Source organism: Coenobita brevimanus, chromosome 70 (assembly GCF_032717465.1).
Source record: "Coenobita brevimanus isolate Jiangsu-jjx chromosome 70, ASM3271746v2, whole genome shotgun sequence".
Lineage (NCBI taxonomy): Eukaryota > Metazoa > Arthropoda > Malacostraca > Decapoda > Coenobitidae > Coenobita > Coenobita brevimanus.
In genome coordinates this window covers 29216605-29229426 of record NC_137023.1, presented here as the reverse complement: position 1 = coordinate 29229426, position 12822 = coordinate 29216605, and positions in this window count along the sequence as shown.

Genomic DNA, 12822 nt, shown 5'->3' with positions numbered 1-12822 from the left:
GGCAGAGAATACAATTCAGAGTTTAAGATCATTACTACCTAAAACGGAAGAGAAATATGAAAGAATTATACTAACTGGAGATGTTAATACAAATATAAATTGGAATACTCTAGATATAATAAGCCAAGAAACCTGTTGGGACCAAAAGCTCCTGGATCTCGTGCAAGAGTTTTTCCTAACGCAACATGTAAGGGAAAGCACCAGAAAAAGAAGACTCAATGTACCCTCAATGCTAGATCTCATATTTACTAGGCAAGAATACGATATTGACAATTTAAAATACCACCCTCCATTCGGTAAAAGCGACCATGCAGTACTAAATTGCAACTTAAGGATAGCATATGACATAGTTAACAGCAATACAAAAAGAGCCTAAACTGTAAAAAGGGAAACTATCATGACCTAAAGAAGTTCTTCTTAGAAATTGATTGGGGAAAGGAGCTTAGAGGACAAGATTTAAATGCTATATATAAAAAATTCTTTGAACTTTATGAAATAGGAGTCCAGAAGTACATCCCAAAGCACAAAGAAGCAGAAAAGAAAATAAAGAAATGATTCAACACAGAATGTAAAAAATCAAAAGAAAAAAGAGATTTGTTGTGGAATAGATACAGAAGACACAATAGTGAAAGGGCATATAATAATTACAAACAGGCAAGAAACGATTATACAAGAATAAGGAGGAAAGCCCAAAAACAGTTTGAGGAGGATATCATAAATAAAAGTAGTAATCAACCGAAGCTATTTTACAGCTACATCAGAAGCAAAACCAAAGTAAAAAATAGAATACAATCCATTACGGACGAGGGAATTACCTATACACAAGAGAAGGATACTTGTGAAGCACTAACCAAGAAGTTCCAATTAGTTTTTACAGAGGAAGAAAATTTTGAGAGGGATTATGTGGAACATGCATGCCCACACACACTACCAGATATACAAACATCAGAAAAAGTAATACAGGAGGAGCTAAGTAAATTAGACAAAGGAAAAGCAAATGGTCCTGATGAAATTACATGTTGGGTACTACGTGAATGTGCAAAGGAGTTAAGTTAACCATTATTTTTAATTTTCAAGAAATCCTTGAGTCAAGGTAAACTACCTGATATTTGGAAGAAAGCAAACATTGTTCCCTTATTAAAGAAAGGGAATAGACAAAATCCACTCAACTACCGACCAGTATCACTAACCAGTGAGGTATTAGAAATGCAAGGTATTAGAAATGCTTATAAGAAAAGCTTGGGTAAATCATCTAGAAGGACACAATATGATAACAGAAAGACAGTTTGGTTTCAGAAAAGGAAAATCATGTGTTACTAATCTGTTGAGCTACTATGACAGAGTAACAGACACATTACAGGAAAGAGAAGGATGGGTGGAAAGTATCTGTTTAGATTTCAAGAAGCATTTGACACAGTACCACACCAGAGATTTTTATGGAAACTGTACGATCAAGGAGGAATTCGAGGCAAACTGTATTGTTGGATGCAAGATTTTCTCATAAGAAGAGAAATGAGAACAATATTAAGGGGATATTACTCATCATGGAAAGAAGTGACTAGTGGAGTACCACAGGGCTCAGTGCTGGCACCAATCATGTTTTTAGTGTATATAAATGATATAGACAATAACACTGGAAATGAAAGCTATTTAAATATGTTTGCAGATTATGCAAAAATACAAAGGAGAATTACTAACACAGACTCTTGTAAAGAGCTGCAAGAAGAATTAAATAAACTTCATGAATGGAGTAATACATGGCAAATGGAATTCAATGTGGACAAGTGTCATGTAATCAAATTTGGTAAAAGTGGAAAAAGACCTGATTGGGATTATACGTTAGGAAGTAAAACCCTACACACATCAGAAAAAGAGAAGGACCTAGGTGTGATTACCAATAACAGACTATCTCCGGCTGACCACATCAGTGGGAAGGTACGGAACATGTATACACTGCTTGCAAATATGAGAATAGCATTCACATACATAAATGAAGACATGCTAAGAAAGATAATAATATCACTCATCAGACCATCCCTGGAGTATGCATCAGTAGTCTGGAGTCTTCATCTCAAAAAACACATAGAGATTGAAAAGGTTCAAAGGGCCGCTACAAGATGCGTACCAAGCTTAAGGGATCTAAGCTACGAAGAAAGACTAAATAAACTGAATCTACCAACACTACAGGAGAGAAGGAAAAGAGGTGACATGATTATGCTATATAAATGCATAACAGGGAAGGAGAAAATAGACATAAATGATTACTTAACCTATGGGGAAGCATCAGCAAGAGGACACTGCAAAAAACTGCATAAGAAGAGAGGTGATAAAGACGTAAGGTAATTAATTTTGGTTTCCCAAATAAAGCAATTGATCAGTGGAATGCACTACCGAATGAAATAGTGTGTGCCAAAACAATTCACAATTTTAAGGATATGTACGACAAATATGGTTTAATACACGGGACAGTACGAGCTTGACTCATTCCTGTAAAGATACAATTAGGTAAGAACACACACACACACACACACACACACACACACACACACACACACACACACACACACAAACTATAATCACAGTAATTTTTTACTGAAGTATTTTATATTTCAATACGAGACTTAGATTTCATCTCACTCACGAGTCTGTTTCAGCTAACTTTTTCCGTGTGATTAACTTAATCTTTTTCTGGCATTTTCTTGTGATCCAATCTTAGTAACGTACCCTAGTCAAGAATATTCAGCCCGTGCGCAGGGATATTGAATGTCGGACCCAAGGATTTTTTCACAAGGTAAGTCTAGAGGAGAGGTTGGAGCCCCACTTTCATTTTCTGCGTCTTTTTTCTCCGCCAGCGAAGCAGAATTATAGAAAACTCTGGACGGTGGTGTGTTCAGTGTTATATGTTTCTGTGGCCGCCAGGTTAATGTGGCTTCCGCCATTGCTATCCAAAGCTTTTGTTTTCCATTTCTTTTCAGCAGTTACTTTGATTACAGTTTCCTTTTGCAATCCCGCGTGAAGCTTAAACTGTGACCCATTTTTAAACGGATTCTGGCACAAACGATGTTAAATTATTTTCATCTTGTATGTTTTACCTCAAACGATACTTCTCGTGGTACGAGCTTTCACAAAACGGTATTACCATGAGATGATAACCCTCTCTCATACTCATTTGTATGCATAAAGTCATGTTCTCACTTCTCATGTCACGATGAAGCCTTCTGATTTTATTAATTGTCCCAACTTTTCCAGTTGCAAAGCAGTGAAGCCGCCCATTTTAAGGAAAGTAACCCTTTCATAAGAACTTCAATTTTACAAGTCTGTGTATTGAAGAACCGAAACTAGGCACCACGTGAGGGGTCCGTAATGAGACGACAAACTGACGTTTGACCTTGCAGAAGATAATTAAGATTATCACTCAGTAATTACTGAAACAATTGCCAAAATAAAAGTCCTAAGGAAATTCACAACCTTTCTCTCTCGTTGAGCTTCATCTCATCCCCTCTTTCTTTTTGAGCAAGTCGATTCGCTGACCAGAGAAGAGAGAACAGTCACCTCCCAAATTCTCCCGCCTCATTTCCCTGTCTTCTCCTTCCCTCTGTCCAATTCTTTCCTGTTTCCCCTCGACTCACTCCCTCGGGTGCTTTAGCCATTCCATCCCACAATTCTCCTTCTTCAACGGAAATGCTGTGGTAGAGTTCAGGTCGCCAGTGCTCGATCCGCACACAACGCGAATTAGGTGTTAGACAGGGATGAGAACAGCCATTGTAAAGAGAGAGTAGAAGTACAAAGGAGTGCAAAGGAAAGCAAAGAGCAACAGACCTTATGGTCCTTCCGAGATATATATATATATATAGTTAATTGAGAGGAGCAAGTGGAGTCACACACACACACACACACACACACACACATACTATAGATATATATATATATATATATATATATATATATATATATATATATATATAGATATATATATATATATATATATATATATATATATATATATACTGTATATAAGTTATTTGAGAGGAGCATGTGGAGTCACATGGAGAAACAGACTGACAAATGAGAACGTGAAGGAGCGTTGTGGTGTGGATGTGGATGTGATAGGAAACGTTAGGAGAAACACACTGAGGTGGTTTGGTCATGTGGAGAGGATGGAGAGTGAGAAACTGACGAGGAGAGTGTATGTGAGTGAGGTGGAGGGGGGAGAGGTAGGGGGAGGCTGAAGATGAGATGGAGGGATGGAGCGGAGAGGTATATGAGAGAGGGGGGGTGTGAGCTGGTAGCAGGAGAGTGATATGGCGGGGGACAGGGCAACATGAAGGCGATTTGTTTGTGGCCACCCCTTACGGTATTAAGGCGTCTGACAATAGATAGATAGATAAACAGATAGATGTGTGTGTGTGTGTGTGTGTGTGTGTGTGTGTGTGTGTGTGTGTGTGTGTGTGTATTTCCATTCTTCCAATTTTCCAACGCCTATATGTCTTCTGCCTGTTGTCGCATTATTAAGTTCCACATTCCTTCTCTGTCCATCACCAGACCCATTAATTTGTATCACCGCTTAGCTCTCGTCAGACTCATTCATCAGTCTTACAAATGTTTTCTTGTCACCTACTCCTTATATCTCTTCCGTTTGTTAGCATTCTTTGAATATTTTCCCTTATATTTTGAGTTTTTCTTAGTTTGTCCCTGCAATATTTCACCGTTGTAAAATGAAAACAATATTCGACATACAGTAGTTTATAGCATATGTTTTTATTCTAGAATCGTCATGTACCTGTTCCTCCTTGTTTCTCTTTATTAAACTTTACACATTTCTTACTCCTAATATCTGTTCTTCATTCATCAGACAATTTTTGCACGCATGCCCCACCACTCCTTTGTTCTTCCACTCTTCTTTCATCCTCCACATCCCACCAAGGTGCAGCCTACCTCTTTTATCAGTCGATACTCCCGCAAGAGTACACCTTGCCTTTAAAATTCTACAAATTTCCCAATCCATTAGTTCCAGTCCGTTCAGCGTAACTCATTCTTCGTTATATCGTGGGTGAAAAGAAAAAAGGAAAAACGTATCAGGTGCGAGGCGATCAAATTTAGGTGTTATTACTTTCCTGGACACAACTCTGATATGTCTTTCTTTTTTCCATGCCCTCCGCAAAAAAATCGTTTTCAGCATTATAATTTCAGTCCAAGAGCCTAAACTTAGTTCAGTTTGTAACAATGAGAAGTAAAAGGACGAACATAATGGGTTTGTGCTGCTTTCAAAAGCTGGTGCTCGACTGTGTAATGCTGTTAATATCGGGATTTTACCACAGAATTATAGTTCTCTGATCATAAATCTAGCTGATATTCACATATTGGTTAAATTCTACTACAATATTTAAACCGCGCTTATCGCTGACCTCTTCATTTACATGAATCCTAAGTGTATCACTTAGATATTTTTTGCACCGTAAGTCTGATCACTTTATGCCCGCGCTCACGATGCAAGAGCAAGCGTTATGTTTTGACTGGTGTGTGTGTGTGTGTGTGTGTGTGTGTGTGTGTGTGTGTGTGTGTGTGTGTGTGTGTGTGTGTGTGTGTGTGTGTGTGTGTGTGTGAACAAAAGTTTTCCATGGTCAGGTCATACACTGCCCCCAACATGCAACAGCTGGTCAAAAGTAAATTATTGCGGGCATGTATTGTTAAATTCAAGCTTCATGCTAAGGCATGTTTTGTAAGCGGCCTGCTCGGAGTATTTCGTCCCCAGCTCTTGGTCCTCTAATTTCTTCTTACCTTAATAACAAAAAAATACGGATGGAATTTATTCTCAGTTTCATTCCATAAATGCTGGCGTACCTCAGGGATCAGTTTTGGCACTAACTCTCTTTCTCATTCATATAAATGACCTCCTATCTGTCATTCACAACCCAATACACTCTTATGCTGATGACTCGACCTTTCATAGTTCTTTCACATTTAGTACCTCCTTTACACAATTTGATATTATAAATTCCCAAATAAACACAGCAATTTCTCTGGACCAGGACCTTTCTATAATTAATCAATGAGGACAAACAAATCTGGTCTTAATTAATGCTCAGAAAACTAAATACATTAGTTTCTCCAACAGAAGGAATCCCTCAGACTCTCACATAATTTTAAATGACGTCAATATTCCCATATCCACTACAAATGATATCCTAGGTGTTACTCTAAACCCCAACCTAAGCTGGACACCTTATGTTAAATCCCTTGCTAAAAATGCATCCAAAAAATTGGGACTTATGTACAGAGTTCGTGAGTTCTTCACTGACGAGCAAACGGCCACAGTATACAAAAGTCATGTGCATTCTCGGATCGAATACTGTTCACCACTATGGAGTGGATGTGGAGCGGTTGCACTGAGGCAGTTGGACAAAATTAAAAAAAAAAGCCATTAGATTATTTAATAATCCTGCCATTACACAGGACCTTCCTCCATTATCAGTACGTAGAGATGTTGCTTTTTTTAGCATTATTTTACCGATATTTTTACCGTAAGTGCTCTGACGAACTGACTTCAACTGTGCCTCCCTTTCACATTTTCGCCCGAAATACTTGGGCAGCTGGGAGTGCCCATGAACTCACACTCTCTCCCCCGCAATGCAGAACCTCTGCTTATCAAAATTCATTTATCCCCAGAACTACTACTCTCTGGAATTCACTTCCTGAGAGCTGTTTCCCACAAACAGCTAATCCTCTTTTATTTATATCCAGTTGTTATAAATATTTAATGAATGGAGGATGCCTTTAGGCACTTGGACTTATTTTTTTCCCTTTGTTTTTCCTTCCTCCGTTCATTATTAAAAAAAAAATCGGTCATCTAATTTCCTTTACTGCCCACTTTAGGTGTTGGTTTTAGCGTTATTGTAATAGATCAATAAATGAGGTATACAAAAAATATTGAAATGTGTGTGGTTGAAATTTAAAAACACAGTGGTCACTATAAACTCAGATTAACAGCAATTACTTGGAACAGGTTACCTCAAAAGTGTGACTGTGGGTAAAAATTCTGCCACGGTTGGCATCAAAACCAGTTTGTCTCTAAAACTGTGATTGTTGGTAAGAACTGTAACACAGCCTTCATTATAAACAGGATGTCAAAAACTCAGCTAAAGGCAAAGGGTTTACAGACGCATCCTCGCAGAAATAATATCACACCTGTGAAAGTAGTCAGCTGAGGATGGAATAAGAAAATATAAGTCCCCTCATCACTGCGTCCTCTGTAGTATTTATTCGCCCTGTTGACAAATAGTATAAATCGACTGGGACTGAGTCAAGCCTGGATACGGACACCTTTAGCCCTATTGTGGCATGCGGACATACCTAACACTTTGTTTCCATCTAATAAAAGATTTTAGCTACATGTTTGTGAGTCACTGGAGCATGAGGGTATATACGTGTCATCATTAACCTTCTTGTGGATAAGAAGATCTCCAGTTCCCTTTTCCAACTTAAATAGATTATATTCGGCAGAGAGCATGAATGTTTGGCAAATCATATCTTAAGGCAGAAGCGTAGATCTCCACCCCCCTTAAAGAAATCAGCCATTTGCTATGAAAGTCAACATGGAAAACAACCCATAACCCCAAGTATTCAATAGCCAGCAATAATTGTGTTATATTCTAGCATAAAACATTATTAAGTATTGCAAAGAAAAATAATCTGAAGGTAATATTTGCATAATCAGATACCCGTCACCCCTGCTGTCCACCGGGGCTTCCCTCCTCTCTCGCCTCTGCCAGAAGAATGAGGCACATCAGAAGGCTTCAAGGGATGAGAAGATTCGAAGCAGGATAGTGAATCAGGCAAGGAAGGGTTTAAACTACTGATATTAACACCCTCACTGTGATTAGTTTCTGCGTTATGTTCCTGCTATCTACAAATGATATTTTGAACCACATGGGTTAGGTAAAGGCATCAGCAATCCCTTGAATATTAGAGATCATTCCAGAATTCAATAAAAACGCTCGAATGGTGAAGTCTTGAACAGATGGTTCAAAAAGCCAATAGATCCTCATGCACTCAGAGGACATTTTCCTCTATTATTTTCCTTGCAATCTACAGACGATATTATATAAATCAAGAGGGATATGTAGAGCTAGAGGGGATAGATAATATAGTCTTCAATAATCTCTCCAAAGCAGGTCTCTCTTAAGCTGTATTAAATTGTCTGGAGGTTGAGTTGTTTGATATATCAAATGCAGTCCGACAGTTGCTTCAGAAAGAGTCCTTACAAAATAAACTGTACATAGACGGCCACGTGCAGAAAATAGTGTCCATAAGAAGCTAGGGAAGCAATAACTCAGATAGGTCTTGTCCAATTTTCACCAGATTAAGTGAAAGGGTTGAGAGACAGCAAGTGAGCACACTTATTACTTTTTAGAAGAACTTAAAGTTTTTATCCGAGTTCGGCCATACTTTGAAAACAATTGTTTAAACGACAAAGCCACTGGGAAATGTCAAAACCCCAAACCGTGCGCCAGTGTGTTGCTGTTGGTCAAACCATCCATCTGACCGAGCAAACCCATCAACTGTTGGAAAGTAACCGCCCCTGCAGGGTTGTCCCGTTGTTCTGGTGCCGGACATCGTTTCCATGATGAGTTGTAGTCTCACACTATTTTTACATATTAAATACAACGGTGTTTATACATAATTAAGAGTGTGTAATACAGTGTGAAGATAATCAGTTAAACACCATCTTACTGTAAGGTGTGGCATGGGAAAGGATGAGCTTCCAGACTTGCAAAGCCAGCATTTTCAATCATAAACAACGAGGGTAAGGGAAGGCGATAGAAGAATATGAATTGTATATACGTTTAAGTCTTGGGGAAACACATATACCCTATTGGTATACTTTAATGTATATGAGAGAGGGGTGTGTGAGTTGGGAGCAGGGGAGTGAAATGGCGGGGGACAGGGCGACTTGGAGGCGATTTGTTTGTGGCCACCCCAAACGGGACTGAGGAGTCTGGCAATAGATAGATAGATAGAATACTATTTTATTGAGGTGTATAATGTGCATGGTAGAGTTGTAATTACTTCTACTCATATATAAATCCCAAAGTATCTGAGGAATGGCACTTCTATATTATGCTGACCTAGGGCCACTCCCAGCGGGGAAGCCGGCCAGCTGTAGCAGAACACTCTCGCATCACTCAAACGGGAGAGACGTACTACTCTGAATTCTCTCTGTGTCGCAGTTGTATCTTTCTGTGGCAAACAAAGAGAGATAAAACACAATCTGCTTAAGTTGCTATTCACCTGCATACGCTACCTACCATTCCTTCAACAAGATCTACACCGATTCCCATCATCTCCTGTGTGTGAGGGAGACATTGGTGGAGAGTGTCAGCTGGAAGTGACTTCGACCAGGCGGATCATTACATCTTGATAAGCTGCTTGGAACAGTGCAGTCACGCCTAATCTGATACATAATATTGGTCATCAGCCGTGGGGTTCCAACCAGCTGATACACCGTGTGGTGAATGGATTTTTCCCTTTCGGCTTATAGCTCCTCACCGCAGCAAGGCATGGGGAATAGTGTGGAGGCCTGGTTCCTGGATGGGCTTCGGATTTGCGTCTCTCTACTCAGTTAACAGGAACACCAAAACTGGAGCCACTTCACCCTGCAAGTTGATTATAAGATTACCAGCCGGCGTTGTATATGATTTCTGGGTTATAGGAAACCATTAGGTTTGTCATTCAGGGTACAGCCAACTGTTGTAGAAGGAAAACTAATAAAATGTGACAGGAAGGAAGGCTAGAAGTAAGAAGAGGTGGGGAGGGGGGGCAGACACAAAGATAGAATGAGAAAGGAGAAGGAAGAAATGGACAGGACTACATCAAAAGAGTAGGTGATTGTTGCCACCACTTGCCACCTTGTGTCCGTGTGTGAAAACAAAACAAAACAGTTTTGATGTTATTTCAATCAAACTTGGTGCATGAGATTAGGATCACGCAAGAGGATGACCCCATTACTCATTAGAACAATTGGTCAAAAGATCAAGGCTATAGACAAAATTTTGAGGTGTTCAGGTGAAAGGAAGGACAAGGAAAATGGATTCTGAGAATAATCAGTTACTCTAATGGTCAAGGTCACAGAGAAAGGTAAATGGTCACGTCATCAGGCCAGGTCAACTCAAATTGATTTCATCGGATGTTAACAAAAGTTGGTAGAAGGGTTAAGAGTTAGAAAAGAATTAGGTACTTCGATTTTAAGAGTAATATGTTGAAGGTTAAGATCACAGAGCAAAGTAAAATAATTGGCTCTTAGACCAGTTGGTAGGCGCGGGTGTTGACTTTCTGAGCGCTCATTTTTGTTTTCATTTTGTTCATGCAATCTTCAGACGATTTTTATACCCCTTACGATAGATTTTTATGAGCATTAGGAGTTAAATGTACCTTTCAATAACCTCTTTACTTTACGATGTCCTTCATCAAGCGGTAACAAGAACAAAACAATATGTGTTTGACGTAAAATGTTACGCAAGATTATACATTTCTCCCTGAACACTTTCTGTGCGATACTGAATGTGTACATTTTAGAATGTGTACATTTTGCAAAAAGTCACACCTACTTATATATTCATTTCTAGACTCTGGCATGTTTATTCAGTGTACTATCATTATATACGTATATGTAGCACAAAATTTAGGTTCTCCACTCCTTTCACTGATCCACCTGGTGAACAAGCCTACATCTTTTCTATCCTTAATGACCTAGAGCAGCTTGTACAGTACCCTACCCGTATCCCTGACCGCCTTGGAGAGAGCTCCAACATACTTGACCTTTTCCTTACAACTAGTCCTCCTGCTTACACTGTTAATCATTCCTTTCCGTTGGGCTCCTCTGATAACAATTTTATTACTTTAACTTGTCCTATCGCTCCGGTACGGCCTGTGGACCCTCCAAAGAAACATATATTGTGGTACTTTGGAGCTGCGGATTGGGAGTCCCTCAGGCAGTACTTCATTGATTTTCCCTGGAATGATTATTGCTTCCATGGCCGGGAGCCATCTGAGTGTGCCTGGCATATTATGGAGGTTATTCTCTCAGGCATGGAAGAATACATTCCTTTCTCATATCCATTGACTAATGCAAGAAAGCCATGGTTTAATCACGCTTGTTCTAATGCTGCCCGCAACAAGCAGAAAGCCTATAAAAGGTACCAGAGCCAACCAACCCCTGAATCACATCATTTTTATGTTTCTGCCTGGGATCGTGCTAGTGTCTGTTCTTCACTCTGCTAAAAATAATTTCATCAGTACTAAATGCTCTCAACTCTCCAACTCGAATTCTTCCAGCTCCTTCTGGCACCTTGCCAAAAACCTTTCTAGCAACTTTACCTCAGCATCCTTCCCTCCTCTTTTCTACTCTGATGGCTCTGTAGCTATTTCTTCTACTGTTCAAGCAGATCTCTTCACTGAGACTGTCTCCTCCAATTCCACCTTAGATGACTCCAGTGCTGTTCCTCCATCACTTCCCCCCTCTGACTTCCTCATGCCTGGCATTAAAATTTCTTCAGCTGATGTATTTTCTGCCGTCACTGGCCTCAGTACTAACAAGGAATATGGGCCTGATGTAGTCCCTCCTGTTATCCTCAAGAATTGTGCTTCTGTGCTAACATCCTGCCTATGTAAACTCTTTTGCCTTTGTCTTTCAACTTGTACCTTTCCTTCTTGCTGGAAGTTTGCTCTCATTCAGCCAGTCCCAAAGAGGGTTGACCATTCCCCACCCTCTAACGATCGTCCAGTTGCTTTAACATCCTGTCTTAAGAGTTTTCGAGTCTATTCTTAAGAAAACAATTTTAAAGTATCTTTCCAATCACAACATCTTTCTGATCGTCAGTATGGGTTCCGTCAGGGACGCTCCATTGGCGATCTTCTCACCTACCTTTCAGACTCCTGGTCATCCTCCTTTCGGGAGTTTGGCGAAAACTTTGCCATTGCACTTGACATCTCAAAGGTTTTCGATCGTGTCTGGCATAAATCTTTAATTTCCAAACTGCCCTCTTACGGTTTCTATCCTTCTATCTGTGCCTTCATCAGTAGCTTCCTTTCTAGTTGTTCTATAGATGCTGTTGTAGACGACCATCGTTGTTCTCCTAGATCTATCAACAGTGGTGTTCCTCAGGGCTATGTCTTATCACCAACTCGCTTCCTTTTATTCATCAATGATCTTCTAAGCTGTACATCTAATCCTATCCACTCATACCCTAATGACTCCACCCTTCACCTTTCCATTCGGTTTCCGTAACATCTATCTCAGCAGTTACTTAAACAAACAAGGGATGAGGCTATGGCACACCTAATGTCTGTCTTGGCTCATATGTCTGACTGGGGTAAAAATAATCTTGTTTTTAATGCATTAAAGACTCAGTTTTTACACCTATCAGAATCTTCCACCGGAGTACCACGTAATGTTTAATAATATCCAGCTCAATCCTGTATCATCCTTGAACATGCTTGGGGTTTTATTCACACGAGACTTATCTTGGAAAGATTATATTGCATCTCTTGTAAAATCTGCCTCCAAAAGATTAGGTGTGCTAAGCCGACTCCGTTCCTTCTTTACTCCTGCACAGTTGTTGACTTTATTCATGGGTTTTATTCGCCCCTGTTTAGAGTATAACTCTCATGAGTGGGGAGGCTCCCCATATACAGCTCTTCTCAATAGGGTGGAGTCAAAGGCTTTTCGTCTCATCAACTCTCCTCCTCTTACTGGCTCCCTTCAACCTCTCTCTCTCTTCGTCGCACTATTGCATCTTTATCACTTTTCTGTCGTTACTTCCATGG